The sequence below is a fragment of the Elgaria multicarinata genome, chromosome 15, assembly GCF_023053635.1.
Source record: "Elgaria multicarinata webbii isolate HBS135686 ecotype San Diego chromosome 15, rElgMul1.1.pri, whole genome shotgun sequence".
Taxonomy (NCBI): Eukaryota; Metazoa; Chordata; class Lepidosauria; order Squamata; family Anguidae; genus Elgaria; species Elgaria multicarinata.
In genome coordinates, this window is record NC_086185.1 from 24502969 (window position 1) to 24517855 (window position 14887).

Genomic DNA, 14887 nt, shown 5'->3' on the forward strand with positions numbered 1-14887 from the left:
TTTCTTGGCAGACTTTGTAGCGGGGTGGTTTGCCGTTGCCTTCCCCAGTCGCAGTTACCTTTCCCCCAGCTAGCTGGGTACTCATTTTACCGACCTCAGGATGGAAGGCTGAGTCGACCTGAGCTGGCTGCCTGAGAACCAGCTTCCGCTGGGCTCAAACTCAGGCCGTGGGGAGAGTTTCGGCTGCAGTAACTGCCGCTTACCACTCTGTGCCACACGAGGCTCAAAACATCTGTTAAACAGAAAAGGCAAAATAGCTGCACAGTGCCTTTTGATCAGTAACGCCAGCCGTCTAGAGGAAGCACCCTTGGTCTCTGTTTGTAATTCATTGGCATATTCTGACCCAATGCGCCTGAGTTCTTGCACCTGTGCAGTAGGCACTAGCCAGGTTGGGAGAGGCTCCGGATTGGATGACTTTAACCCCTTACAGAGAAATGATCCTCCCTTCTTGATAGTGTTTTACTCCAGTTTTAGCACAGAAAGGGAGAAGCAGCGTCCCATTGCTAATCCTACCTGCCCCTGCGGTTTTCACTTCTCCCAGGAACCTGTCCTGTCACTCCTTGGCATCAGGTTGCACTTCTACATGGGAAGGAGAACTGAGGCAAGGGAAACTGAAGGATGCATGTTGCTGGAACAAGAAGCTACCCCAGGGCAGCGACAGCCCACCATCTGCTGGTTGGAACTGCTGCCTGAGCTTCTGTAGCCTCCACCTCCACAGTCTGGCAGCCAATTGTAAGAATATCAGAAGAGCCCTGCTGGATCAGACTAAGAGTCCATCTAGTCCAGCGCTCTGTTCACACAGTGGACGACCACACAGTACCCGCCTGTCCCTGTTTCAGGTGAGCAACAGGTTGAAGTTCCTCATAGAGAGGGGGGAAGCCCTCTTTGCTTATCAAAAGACCTGTGTCTTCACAATGCAAGCCTATTCCCAGGAGGCTGAACCCTGTCATTCCTGGAGAAAACTTTGCACACTGCTTTGAGTTCTGTAGAAGAAGGGCAGGATTTAATAATAATAATAATAATAATAATAATAATAATAATAATAATAATAATAGCAATGCCATGTCCAGAGGCAAGGGCTACGCACATGATGAAGTGTTCTGGAATGAGGGGCAGTGTTCAGTCATTTCCTATTTGCTGGGCTGGGCAAGTGATTGTTGAACGAGAGGTGGCAAAGGATGTGGAAAAGCGAAGGTGACGTGCCGAAATGCTCACCATCGGCCTTAGGTGCAGCCACTTCCTGCTGCCAGGTGCCGCCCGCCCCCCACCCCACCCCCATTCACTAGCCTGGCACCAGCGCTGCTCTGCAAACACAGAAGGTTCCTGTTGATATCACACAGGAACAGTGAGGACTTGATTGCAACTGTGGGAAAGGTGACTTCAACTGTTGGAAGTGAAGTCGGAGACCAAACCCCACGCTGCAGCTTAACCCCTCCATGGCGCTGCAACCTGGGCACCCCAGGGTCAGCTCACTTCCTTGTGATGCAGAGAGGATTGCTTGGACTCTTCCAATGGTCATCGTTGAGCGGCTGGGAAGAAATTGATTCAAGAAGCAGCTGGACAACCATCTGTCGGGGATGCTTTAGGGTGGATTCCTGCATTGAGCAGGGCGTTGGACTCGATGGCCTTGTAGGCCCCTTCCAACTCTGCTATTCTATGATTCTATGTTTCTATGTACAGATGCGGTTTCCGGCTTCTGCCATCTTCTAGGTCATTGTGGGGAAGGTCTGGCCCAATGTGCCAGCCCCACCTGGACCCTTCTCCTGGGGTCTTTCACCTGTCCTACAAACTTAGTATCATTCGTCGTGTGTATCAGCACCGGCATGAGCAAGAAATCATGCCCACTCAGTTGCTGTGTTCATCAGGAGATGCCCTCCTGGCACTTTCCAAGTTTTTGGAGGTCTGGTCCTTCACGGTTCAGAACAGGGTCTTTAGCATCACAGCATTCCCACCTGGAACTCCTGACCACTACAGATTAGGCAGGCAACACCCCTTCCCTGTTTTGGGCACCTACTGAAAAGATACCTTTTCTAACAGGCCTTCTCAAGAAGGTCATCTTGTCCTCTGTAGGAAGACCCTTTTTTGTGTGCATCACTTAGAAATGTCTACAATGTAAGTGATTCATAAAGGTGGTGGAAGAGGTGCAGCCCAGCACCAAGTAGAACTGCAGGGAGAGACTGCTTTGCTTTATTCTTTTCACCTGCATTTCTGTCTGTGGCTCTGAAGCAGTTTACTAGCTTGGCAACAGTAAGACATTCGGGCATAAATAACCATCTTTTATCATGAAGAACAGTTTAAGAAACAAACCATGTATTCTATTATTCACGCTTTAACAAATAAATACACAAATGAATATTTAACAGTGGTACTTTTCTTTTGAAGGCAAAGCAACGCAGGAGGAAACACACACACCCCATGTAGCACTGTAGTTCCTGATTTGGATTGGGGCCCCAAGTTGCTTTCCGGACAAAAATTCCCCCTCCATCCAGCCACCCAGTTGCTCTTTGCCCCTGAAGCTGCTGTTTATTGCAAACAGCGCCTTCAGGGACAAAGATCAACCTGAGGGAGCCATTTCCAGCAGGAAACTGGCACAAGGCCTCAGGGTGGAGCGTGTGGCACCGGGTCAAGTCCCCACATCGCTGTTGTCCCTTCAAAATAAAAGTGGCAGCATTAAACACGCTTTGGAAAAAAAGAAAAGTGCGAATAACGTAACATGCAGTCTGACAGATACAACCGAATTCAAAACAGCAAAATACAAAGTAGGCACAGCACATAAAAACTCATGAGCCAAAGCTTTGCTCAAACGTGACTTTTCAGTGAATGTTCGAAGAAAAGTGGCTCCACGGAGCTCCGAGTGGGGGAATTCCACAGTCTCGGTGCCACCACTGAAAAAGTCCTGTTACAATACCCATCCATCTGATCTCACAGAAGGTGTTTTGGAGGAAGCGGAGGAAGCCCCACGGCAGGGACAAGGAGGGAATATGTGCTAGAGGGTTAGAGGAGTTGAAGCAAGACAACCGAAGAAAGGAGATGGAGAAATTCATCACATGGGCTGAGTTCAGGAAGATCTGTGCGCTGTAGGAGGCAGAATTTCCAAGAGCCAAAAATAAAAGAGCCTCCAGAGAGAGTGTGGGGGAAATGATAGTGAGCCTCCTGTGGGCGGAGAGCTGATGGGGGGGGGGTGCGCCTGTGCATGTGTTGATTTCTACATTGATTCAAAGATCGTCTGCTTTGGCTCCAGGCCTTTGGTACAGTACGAGTCTGCCTACTCGCTCACCCCTGCTCTGCCTCAGCATGCCAGCCGTTGTCAAGACTTATCGCCAAGGTAAATGTTATTAGCCATGTTTTGCAGCTTCATTGCTTTTAAAGAATCGTTTCCATGAGAAACCAGCTCTGTAAACACACCTTACAGAGGAGGCCAGAGGTGAAAGGAATAATAGCCACATTCCAGCAACATGAGACACATACACACACACACATACACACACACACACACACACAGACACACAAACACAAAGAGAGAGAGAGAGAGAGAGAGAGAGAGAGAGAGAGAGAGAGAGAGAGAGAGAGAGAGAAGGTTAACTGTTTGCATGCTGTGGCTGCCGCTGAAGCAGGCATTTATTGGTTTGGGATGCTGACAACTGCTGGGTCTTTTCTTTGCCTTTGCGTGTGCACATCTCAAACCTGCCTTGACTTGTCCTGTCTGGTCCTGGTAGCAGAGGCTCTCTCTTCCTTTCCCTGCCAAAGCCACACTCCTCCTCTTGCTCCAAAACATCAGCCAAAAGGCGCTTCCCAAGCAACAGCAATGCGGGAGCCCACCACACAAAAAGGCCTGCAAGGACACATTGATGTGACGATGCACGATGTTCTCTTTGCTCAATAAAAGCCGCACAAATGGAGGGGTGGGGGCAAAGACTCTCAAATGAATTTCTCCCCTCGTCGTCGGAGCCTAGTGGGATGTCATTTCATTTCTTAACGTGTCGTTGTTGTATTTGACCATTTGGAAGACAAACAAGCCATTTAAAAATAAACTAATTGGAGTAACTGCTCCTCTGCCCCTAAAATGTTGAATGTGTCATTCGGAAGCTTTATATTTCAACTTTGGAGAAATTTGCATTTGTCTTTAACTTCAGTTAGGTTTTCTCTTTCTCCCTTTCCATCCCTGTACCCCCGCCAGACTGACAGCTTCAACAAAGGTTTCCCTTCTGTTTACATTGATACTGAGGGACCCGTCTATGTCCAGGGCATGATGCTGACTTTCTGGGAGCTCCCCACGACCTGGGGAGGACTGTTAAATCCTATCCCGCTGCTCTCCTAGCCATCCAAGCCAAAGACTTTGCATCAGATTCAAATCCTGATTTACATCCTCTTTGGGTGCCTCTCCATCCTTATGCACCAGCCAGGTTTCCTGTGCCCGAGGAGCAGAGCAGGTTGCTGATGCACAGATTGACATCTTTGCTTAAATATATATTGAGGATCACAGGATCTGCCCCCCCCCCCGGTTTTCTGTAGCCACAGGGGCAGAATCAGTATACAAAGCTACGGTTCCACCCTAGATTGGGGGCAGTAAAAAAGAGTACTTCTAGGCACCTGAAGATGCAAGGGGTGCCATTTAATTTAGGGTGACCATATGACCGGATTTGCCCGGAAATCCGGGAGGGGGAAATCCGGATTTTCCCCCCCAAAGAGCAGCTCTAATGGGAATTAACAAAAATGCTTATAACTCCGTCATTTTTTAAGATAAAGACATGAAACTTGGCACAATGGTAGCTCTTAGGAAGGGCTTTAGGCATACCAAATTTGAAACAGATCTGTTCATCCATTGATTTTTTAGGAATTTTTTTAAAAATGAGGTTTTAAAATTATTTAAAACTGTCGTTTTTAAAGACAAAGAGCTGAAAGTTGGCACCATGATAGCTTTTAGGTATTTTAGCCATACCAAATTTGAAACAGATCTGGGGCCAGTAGCAAATCCTGTTAACAACAACAGCAGCTTGCAATGAGTGAAGATACAGTCAGAAAAGATATTTGAGGGAAGGAGAGAATGTAACACACAGAGTATAGCAAAAGCTTCAAAGTACAGCAAAACCTACTAAAGTAGGAGTGAGTGAAGTTAATTTCAGATATATTGAATCTCTCACTTGTTCTTTATTTCAGTGATTTTAACATTAAGATGTTATGTAGAACAGATTTGTCTTAAATGTGTGCTGTAAAATCAGACATGTGACCAAGGCTATGTTCGGGTGGGCACGTCCCCTTGGTACTGGACACCCCCCCTTGGGGGCGACCATGTTGTCCTCCTTTTTGGTTTCCAAAATATGGTCACCCTAATTTAATTATGACTGGGGGAGGGGCATGCCCCCACGAATTATTTCTTTCTTTATTTCATTTCTATACCGTCCAATAGCCGGAGCTCTCTGGATGGTTACACATCACATCCATTTAGGCCATGAGTGCCTATTTCTCTTATCTGCAAACTGCTTCTCTACTAGCAGCTGAATGTTGCTTTGCTCCTGTCTCAGGCCTTAGCTAGACCTACAACAAAGTCCAGGGGAGAGGAGGGGAGACCTCGCGTTGTGAATAACACGAGATCTCACCCTCATTTACACGCAAAGCATGACAACCTCAAGAAGAAAGGCGTTGCGTCCGCCATTTTAAAAATTTTCTTAAAGGGCCAGCAGCGCACGAGCACACGAACGGAAAGGTAAGGGTTTTTTTTTAATTGATTTCCCCGCTCTCCCCACCCTAGCCCTGATGGGAGCAGCAGTTCCCGGCTCCACGCAAGATGAGGGCAACCAGAATGATGAGGAGTCTGGAAACAAAGCCCTATGAAGAGAGACTGAAAGAATTGGGCATGTTTAGCCTGGAGAAGAGAAGACTGAGGGGAGACATGATAGCACTCTTCAAATACTTGAAAGGTTGTCACACAGAGGAGGGCCAGGATCTCTTCTCGATCCTCTCAGAGTGCAGGACACGGAATAACAGGCTCAAGTTAAAGGAAGCCAGATTCCGGCTGGACATCAGGAAAAATGTCCTGACTGTTAGAGCAGTACTACAATGGAATCAATTACCTAGGGAGGTCGTGGGCTCTCCCACACTATAGGCATTCAAGAGGCAGCTGGACAACCCTCTGTCAGGGATGCTTTAGGGTGGATTCCTGCATTGAGCAGGGGATTGGACTCGATGGCTTTGTAGGCCCCTTCCAACTCTGCTATTCTATGATTCTATGAATCTATGAATCGCACAGAGCCAGCTCAAGCCATGGCAACGGGCCACAAAGTGGGCCCAAGGTGTAGGGCTGTATCCTACACCTTTAAGATCCCTCCCTGATCCTGGGATCCCCTGTGCATCATCTGGACACACAGGGACGATCCTGGGGTTCGCCCCGGGATAAAGCCTGGTCTAGCTAAGGCCTCAGATCATCACCTAAAGCAGTGGTTCTCAACCTTCCTAATGCCGCGACCCTTTAATACAGTTCCTCATGTTGTGGTGACCCCCAACCATAAAATTATTTTCGTTCTTCTCTACACGATCCATTGTCATGGGATGGTTTGCTAATGAAAATAATACATAACAATAGCTTTAATAATACAAAAGATGATACATGACGTAGTTCGGTCAATACAGTTTCCTAAACCATCGGAAATACGTGTTTTCCGATGGTCTTAGGCGACCCCTGTGAAAGGGTCATTCGACCCCCAAAAGGGTCCCGACCCACAGGTTGAGAACCGCTGACCTAAAGTAACACATGAAAGAGTATAACCAGCCCCCACCCCTCCGGGCTTAGCGATGATGGGCAACCCAGGTTCACATCCCTGCTCAGCCAGGAAGGTCTGTGGGTGGCATCTGTCGTCAGTCTAGCATAGATGGCAGGGCAGTTGACGGAATAACATGAGGGTTAAAGAGCCCAACAGGAATAAAGACACCAGACCCACACACAGTTAGGACAGCCAAGCTTAAGAACATAAGAACACGAGAACAGCCCTGCTGGATCAGACCAAGGGTCCATCCAGTGCAACGTTCTGCTCACACAGTGGCCCACCGGAAACTCACAAGCAGGACACGAGTGCAACAGCACCCTCCCACCCATGTTCCCCAGCAATTGGTGTATATAGGATTACTGCCTCGGATACTGGAGGTAGCATCTAGCCATCAGGACTAGTAGCCTTTGATAGCCTTCTCCTCCAGGAATTTATCCCACCCCCTTTTAAAGCCATCCGAATTCGTGACTATCCCTAAATCTTGCAGTAACAGAGCTTGTGTTCCAGCGCATCAAAATGCTAGATTGTGTGCTTGGAATCTTTCCCACATAGCTGCCTTAGATCAGGGGAGTCTGGGGTGGGGGGAGGCAGGGGGGGTCTGGCTCACAACCACTCTTCTCCCACCCCCAGCTGAGTGTTTCTTCCACCCATCAATTCTGGCAAATACACAAGGGAGATCAGATGTACTGGTTTCCATTGTCTTCCTTTTACTATTGAAAGTGGATTTCCAGAGTGAGCAGACTGGTTTGGTAAGAGTCAGTCTCTCTCTCTCTCTCTCTCTCTCTCTCTCTCTCTCTCTCTCTCTCTCTCTCTCTCTCTCTGTGTGTGTGTGTGTGTGCGTGTGTGTTTTCACAGGTGAAAACAGGAACATGCTTGTAAGAGCCCTAGTCTCACACCGAGGAAGGGTTGCTGCCTGAGGCTTGCCGTCACTGTCACACGCCGCTGAAGTCTCCGCTCCGCCTGCCGTATTGCTGGTGCAGCAACCCTGTTTTAAAATCCAGGAAGGGGCTTTGTCCTTTCAGCTTCAGGATGCGCAAAGAACAAACCGGCCCACAATTGCTCTGCTGTCTGTTACCAACTGCGCAAAATGAGCCTCACCCAGCATATGACGTGACAAGTGCATGGCACAGCACCCCACTGTTTCTGCATGTGCCGCGCATTTACATCCATGTATGCTAGAGACAAGATGTACCTTTTGCACACCCTCCACCAGAGCTTTAACTTAGCTTTGGGGAGGGAACAGAATCCTGACAAATGACAATGACAACAACAACAACAACAAATTATTTCTTACTGACTTCTCCATTTTGATCGAGGCGGGGAACAACACTAGGTATAAAATACACGATAAGCCTCTTTTTAACAAGGTGTTCCCCCCAGGCAAAAACTCTGTAATGCACACTTCCCTTCTCCAAGCAGTGAGACATTCCAGGACTATTGCTTCTACTATGTGAACCACCCAGAGAGCTTCAGCTATGGGGCGGTATACAAATGCAATAAATAATATGGCTGTGCTCCACTTCGCTTCAGATCAGAGAAGCAGAAGCGGATCAGGGTGCTTCGCCTCCCCTTAAGATGGAGGTGAAGAGGATCGGGGGGGGCAGTGGAGCATCATGGAGTGGATCGAGATGAAGGCGGATCCTTCGCCTCGATCCGGAGCTCCGAAAAAAAGGTAAGGCGGCCTTACCTGGCGCTGCCGCCGCCCATGTGGTGACAGCGGCAGAGCCAGGGGGAGGGGGGAGGGGGGCTTACCTGGTCCGTCGTAGCCTGTCACCGGCTTCACTAAAGCCAGCAGCTCAACCCGGAAGTGTAGGCCCCAAGCGGGGCCTACAGTTCCTGGGCTGCAGTGACAGTGGCAGAGCCAGGTAAGGGGGCAGGGGGGAGGGAGGTCTTACCTGGTCCGTCGTTGGCCATCGCCGACTTCACTAGAGCCCACGACTCAACCCGGAAGTGTAGGCCTCAAGTGGGGCCTACAGTTCCGGGTTGAGCCGTGGGCTCTAGTGAAGCCGGCGACGGGCTGCGACAGACCAGGTAAGTGGTGTGCATGAGGGGGGTTACCTGGCCATGTGGTGACGGTGGTGGAGCCAGGTAAGGGGGCAGGGGGGAAGGGACTTACCTGCAGCTGCAGCCTGGTCTTCCTGTTTGAGTCCTTGGGCTCAGTTGAAGCAGCCGCCAGACCGCGGACGGATGCAGGTAAGGGGGGAGGAGGGAGAGGGCGGCACCTAGTGGCAGCAGTGCTGCCGCTGTGGAGCTCCGTTTCGGATCCAGAACTCCGCAGCGAAGTGAAGCGGACCAATGGCGGATTGGGCGGATCGGACCCGATCCGGAAGTTGCGGATCGGGGGGTCCGTGCACAGCCCTAATAAATAATAATAATAATAATAATAATAATAATAATAATAATAATAGAGTTTTTTTAGTTTCCTTTGGCGAGGAAGAGATCATCAGAGACTGTTGGTGGGGTTTTTTTGCTTTGGTAATATTTGCTTTATTTATGAATATGCAGGCTGGGACCTCCATGAAGCTGACCTTCAATGGTCAAATCTCCAGGCTTGTGCATCCAGGCATGTGCTTCAGTTTGACCATGTACTGTAACAACACTAGCCATGAGAGCAAGGGAAGCCCGGGTACTTGCCTTTTGCTTCCACACTAAGTAATTTTGGCAAGCTGAGCATGGTGGCAGCGGAGGGGATGGGGGGACGGGAGCATGTTCCACAAATCTGAAAATGGTATGACCATCTTACCCTGGGGTCAAGCATTTTAGATCCTCCAGGGCAGGACTCACCAGCTCAGCCACCTCCCATCCATACAGGCCATGCTATCTACCATATTTCTTCGATTCTAAGATGCACTTTCCCCCCCATATAAACATCTCTAAAAACGGGGTGCTTCTTAGAATCTCGGGTGCATTTATTATTTCTTAGAATCAAAGCTTTTTTTCTGTTGGTGGTACTAAAATTAGGGTGTGTCTTACAATCGAAGGCGTCTTAGAATCGAAGAAATATGGTAATTCTTTAGGACCAGGGTGGAAGTACATAATTAATTTGTAGGGCAAATTAATTTGCCCTACAATTAACAAGCAAATTCTACATTTTTGTCAATCTAACAGCCATTCAAAGATTTTTATATACTTTATTTTTTGTGATACTTCTATACTGCTTAATATGATAAAATCCCTAAGCGGTTCACATATAAATATTAAAATCATATTTAAAATACATTATTAAAAAATAAAATAATTACAATTACAAGCATAATACAGAGCAGTACAATGAGCAGTAAGATGGAGCAGCATATGATTAATTTCAATCGATTCCTTATGAGGGAAAGTCTGGGTGAACAAGTGCATTTTCAGAGAGCATTTGAAACATGCGACATTTCCTGCATGGGGGAGGGTTTTCTAGAGGGTGGGTGCCACTACCGAGGAGGTACTGCGTGGCGACATTCCATTAATTTCGGAATGCCCAGCAAGGCCTCCTCTGATCACCGTAAAGGTTGGCTAGATATATAAGGGACGGCAGTCTCCTTTAGGAAATATGAAGTAATCTGGGGGGGGGGGGGAATTACCCTAAGAAACAATGCAAAAACAGAGCTAGATTTAGGGTAAGAGGGTGCTCATCGGTACTTCTTCATGGAGGGGGCTGAATGTGATAGCTGCAAGCTTATGATTGCTTATGATTATGCAAAGGCTGGAGATCAACTGATTTGCATGTCCCAGGAAGGACGTGCCACTCCTTAGTTCTTCGTGGCCGCAGGCCGGCAAGCTGACCATATGAAACAGCTCCTTGCAGAATAGGGTGCTGCTATCGCTCTCCAAGGCTAGAGTAGGATAATGTTTGGCTGAGTGGCATAATGGGTTTTTCAGTGTTTGCTCTTTCCCGATCACTGTGGGAGTTTCCAATCTACTATCAGCCTTGGCAGTCCATGCCAGCCGCCCGTACTCCAGATCCAGCCCCCTCTCTCCTTTAGCCCCACATTGACTCTGTAAATGATTTCCCAAGAAAGCCTAAAAGGATCTTCTGATTCCAGCCATGAAAGCAAAGCGATGTATAAACCTCTTATCTGCCTGCCGATTCACCGGCAAAGGCACGGCCTTGATTCTATCAGCAATTGGCATTCTTGGATGGTCAGGGGGAGACGAAATACGTGAAACGGTTATCTTTTGCTCGGACAGCTCCCGTTAGCATCATTGTGGGCAAGGCTCGGAGAAGATGTGAAAAGCAGCTAACGTGTGGCTGTCCAGGGATGCGCAGCTGTCCAGAGGTGTTTCGAATGTAACTCAGAAGATCTGTGCCCATCCCTTCCATCATTTGGCCTGATGGATGGCGCTGGACTTGCAACATAGCACATGATTCTTCCCACATTTTGAGAACTGCTGGCTGGGTGTGGTCTTTGCAGGGGTCTTTCATCCAGCAACTTCACCAAGTTAAACCCCCTTAACAAAACCAGGTTTAAGTGCTACATCGCTGACTCAAGGTGATTCAGCCTGTAGACGCTGAGCCATTGTAGTGCTCACACATCTAGAAATTGGTGCTCCGGAGAGGAAACGAAGTTTCACAACCATCAACAAATTTGAAACTTCGAAATTTGATGTTGAAGTTTGAATTTTGAATTTCAGGATCAAATGTTTACATCAAAATTTGGAAAGCACCTTGTCAAACCAATTAGCAGAATTTGTCGCAAGTTATTGATGACCACTGCATGCTATGGTGTAGACATTACCCAATGTTGACTGGAGGCAAACTGCTTCTGCATGTCAGCTGCCAGGTACTGAAGGCTATTGCATCTTCTCTGTGAAATGTTGCCAAATGTTGAATTCTGCTTCAAACTCTTGGGAAGTCAAATAGTGATGCTGCAAGTATTTAACATTAACATTCACAGAGAAGAATTTTGAAAACAAAATCATTCCAGCTCTACCACAGGAAGCTGTAATGGTATGGTTCAAGTAGCCCTATTTGGACACAGAAGCAAAGTCCTGTGTGTGAACCCCGTGCTCGTACATGGCTGCTCTTATCACTTGCCCATACTGCTTTTGTCCAGCTGCATTACGCCAAGTTTATTTGGACTGCAGGGACCGTTGTCTTCTTCTTGCTTACCCAATGCAGGTTTTGTCTCCTGCATTGGTCAGTTTCTGTTCCTGCAGCACAATAGAAAACGTGCATTGAAGCATTTGCTCATCAAGTTTGCATTTTGAAAAGAGGCAGACAAGCAAATCCTTTTCTGAACCCTCCGGTGAAGGCAATTTGATGATGTGTACCAATAAACACTGAAGCTGGCCAGATGCAAACAACCAAAGGCAAATTCACTGCGAGCCAGAAGAGTAAGAATTACACCCAAATCAAATGAGGTTTTCTGCAGCTGCAGCAGGTTTGCATGTCCAGAACACTTCTGGATAGATGCCTGTTTCTGAGCAGCTTGTGAGAAGCCTTATTTTCTTTTATCTAGTACCCAGGGGGCTTCCAGGCACAGGGCTCCTAACACTAGCAATCAGAAGTCACTTTGCAGCTGGTCCATCTTTTTCTCCTTAACGTATTATCTGCTATAAGGAAAAAGATGGAAGAAGTGGTAAGAAAACAGGGGAGAGTTGCAAGTAGAAGACACTGTCGTTTGGATCCCCCATAAACATCAGTGAAAGAGGGTGACGGTGCCATAAAAACCTCGCCTAGAAGCACCCTGAGTTATATCAGGCTCTTCACATCTGCCATTGTCATTCACTCTTTCTCTAGTTTTAGGTCCTTTACTAAACTTTGGCCCCTGCTTTGCTGATGTTAATTGCTTTGATGTTGTTTTACTAGCGCTTTTTTGCTTTTGCTTACTTTATTGTTGTTTTCTTGTAATTGTCTTTACTGTAAGTATCAGTGATCTTCCTGGAGGGAGGAGAGAAAATTGGTTCTTTATTACCTTAGTCTTTGACGCGGTGTGTTCTGCACCTCTCTGCCAGTGATTTCCCCCCTGCGGAATTGGCATTTGTATACCTTTCCATCCACCTTGATTAGAGAGTTCTGTGCAATCCAGAAGCTGGCATGCTCCTGCTCTCACCTAAATTGGTGCAGTAAGAGAAACTGTGGCTTCTACACAGTGTCTCCCAGTATTCTTAAATTTGTGGGATTTTTGGACATTACTCTGACTTGCATTTTACCAATGAATAAAATTAATAGATGGATGGATGGGTGGTTGGGTGGATAGACGGATGGATAGGTGGATAGACAGACAGACATCTAAGAGTATGAGAGTAATATGGCAAGTATTTCTTCTGAGAATAACATGGGAACTACTGTTCATTGAACATGTTAAGAGAGAGGCTGCAGAGGCTCTGTCTTGCATGCAGAAGTTCCTAGGTTCAATCCTCAGCATCTCCAGGTAGGGCTGGGAATGACCCCTTTCCCAAAGCCTGGGAGAGCCACTGCCAGTCAGTGTCGACAATACTGAGTGAGACAGATTGATAGTCTGACTTGCTATAAGGTAACTTTCTCTGTTCCTTCAATGGAAGAAGTCCTCTTCCACTGGAGAGCCGTTGTGGTCCAGGGGTTGAAAGTTGGATTCAAGCAGGCTTGGTGCAGCATCCTTGGGCTGCTCTCAGGGCCCACTGATGCCCTACAACCTTACTCCTTATCCAATTGTGTAGATCTACCGTCTGCATTGGTGAGATGATTCTTTGCCTGGGATACAAAGAAAACATGCATTTTACCACAAACTTCACATTTTAAAAAAGTAAGAAGGCCTGGTGCCACATTCTTGGGCAATTGTTCTTTCTGTACAGCACCTCATTATATCAAACACTTAATTCATATGATGGTTGGATTGTCCTCTAGCGTTGGGCTTTCCACTACTAAAATGTCACAACCACGTCCGGCTCACAGTGTTGCGGTCCTTCTCCGGGAGTCTCCACCAAAGGAAGTGAGATGGGTGGCTACTAAGAAGAGGGCCTTTTCTGTTGCGTCACCCCCAGGGCCGGTGCCAGACTATTTTGCGCCCTAGGCAGGTGGGCTGCTTTCACACACACCACCCCAGCGTACCCACGCGCAGGGTGCCATCTTGCCCGCCCAGCTGAAGCGAAGCCAGGACACTGGGGTCGGGGCGGGGAGGGGAGGGGGGGCTTTGGAATGGCGCACCCAGCCGGAAGCCGCTCTGGAAGAGCGACCTCTGGGCACACCGTTCCAAAGCCGCCCGCCCGCCCCCCCACCCCATCGGCGCCCACCCAGCCAAAGCAAAGCCAGGATGCTGGGGCGGGCGGGCGGCTTTGGAATGGCATGCCTGGAAGCCATCCTCTCAGAGCCGCTGTGGGAGAGGGGCTTCCGGGTGCGGCGTTTGGCACCCCCCTTACCTTGGCGCTCTAGGCGGCCGCCTGAGTGGCCTCTATGGTAGCACCAGCCCTGGTCACCCCGGTTGTGGAGTGAGCTTCCCAGAGAGGCTCACCTGGCACCTACATCACGGCAGGAGAAGGCCTTCTCACTTTTGCAGGGATTTTAATCTTCCAGTTTCTGGTGTTTTAAGTCTGTTGCTGTATTTTAAATCTTTGCACTGCTGCTAAGTTATATTTTGGTTATTTTTATTTTATACTCCAGTTTTAAATGTTTGCACTGTGTTTTATCATGTTGCATTTTATGGTTTTAATCGTTGTGAACCACCCAGAGAGCTTCGGCTATTGGTGGGTATACAAATGTATAGAAATGTAATAAATAATAATAATAATAACAACAACAACAACCAGAAAGACCAAATGACCTTTCACAATTTCTCCATAACTGATTGCCAACCGTGAATCTGGACCAAGGGACATGGGTTGGAAAGGAAAGGCAGGGCTATTGAAGTGGCGAGATGGTCCAGATAAACTGGGGGTCATAAACAACCCAGCAAAGTCATAGCTGAGTTGTTTATCCTGGAAGCACCTTGCATGGAACTCCGTGTGCTCCTCTCTCTCTCTCTCTCTCTCTCTCCCGTACCTGTAACATGGCTGATGGCCATGGCTCCAGCAGCCAGACACATTCTTCACTACTCATTCTATCTTGTGTTGCCTTAAGGAAGAGATAATTGGCTCTTTCATTGGTCCAAACAAAGCTAGCGCCCTCCCCAATTGGCTCAGCAGGCCTGTCTCAGGCATTTACCAGGTTAGAGAACCTCCCCCTT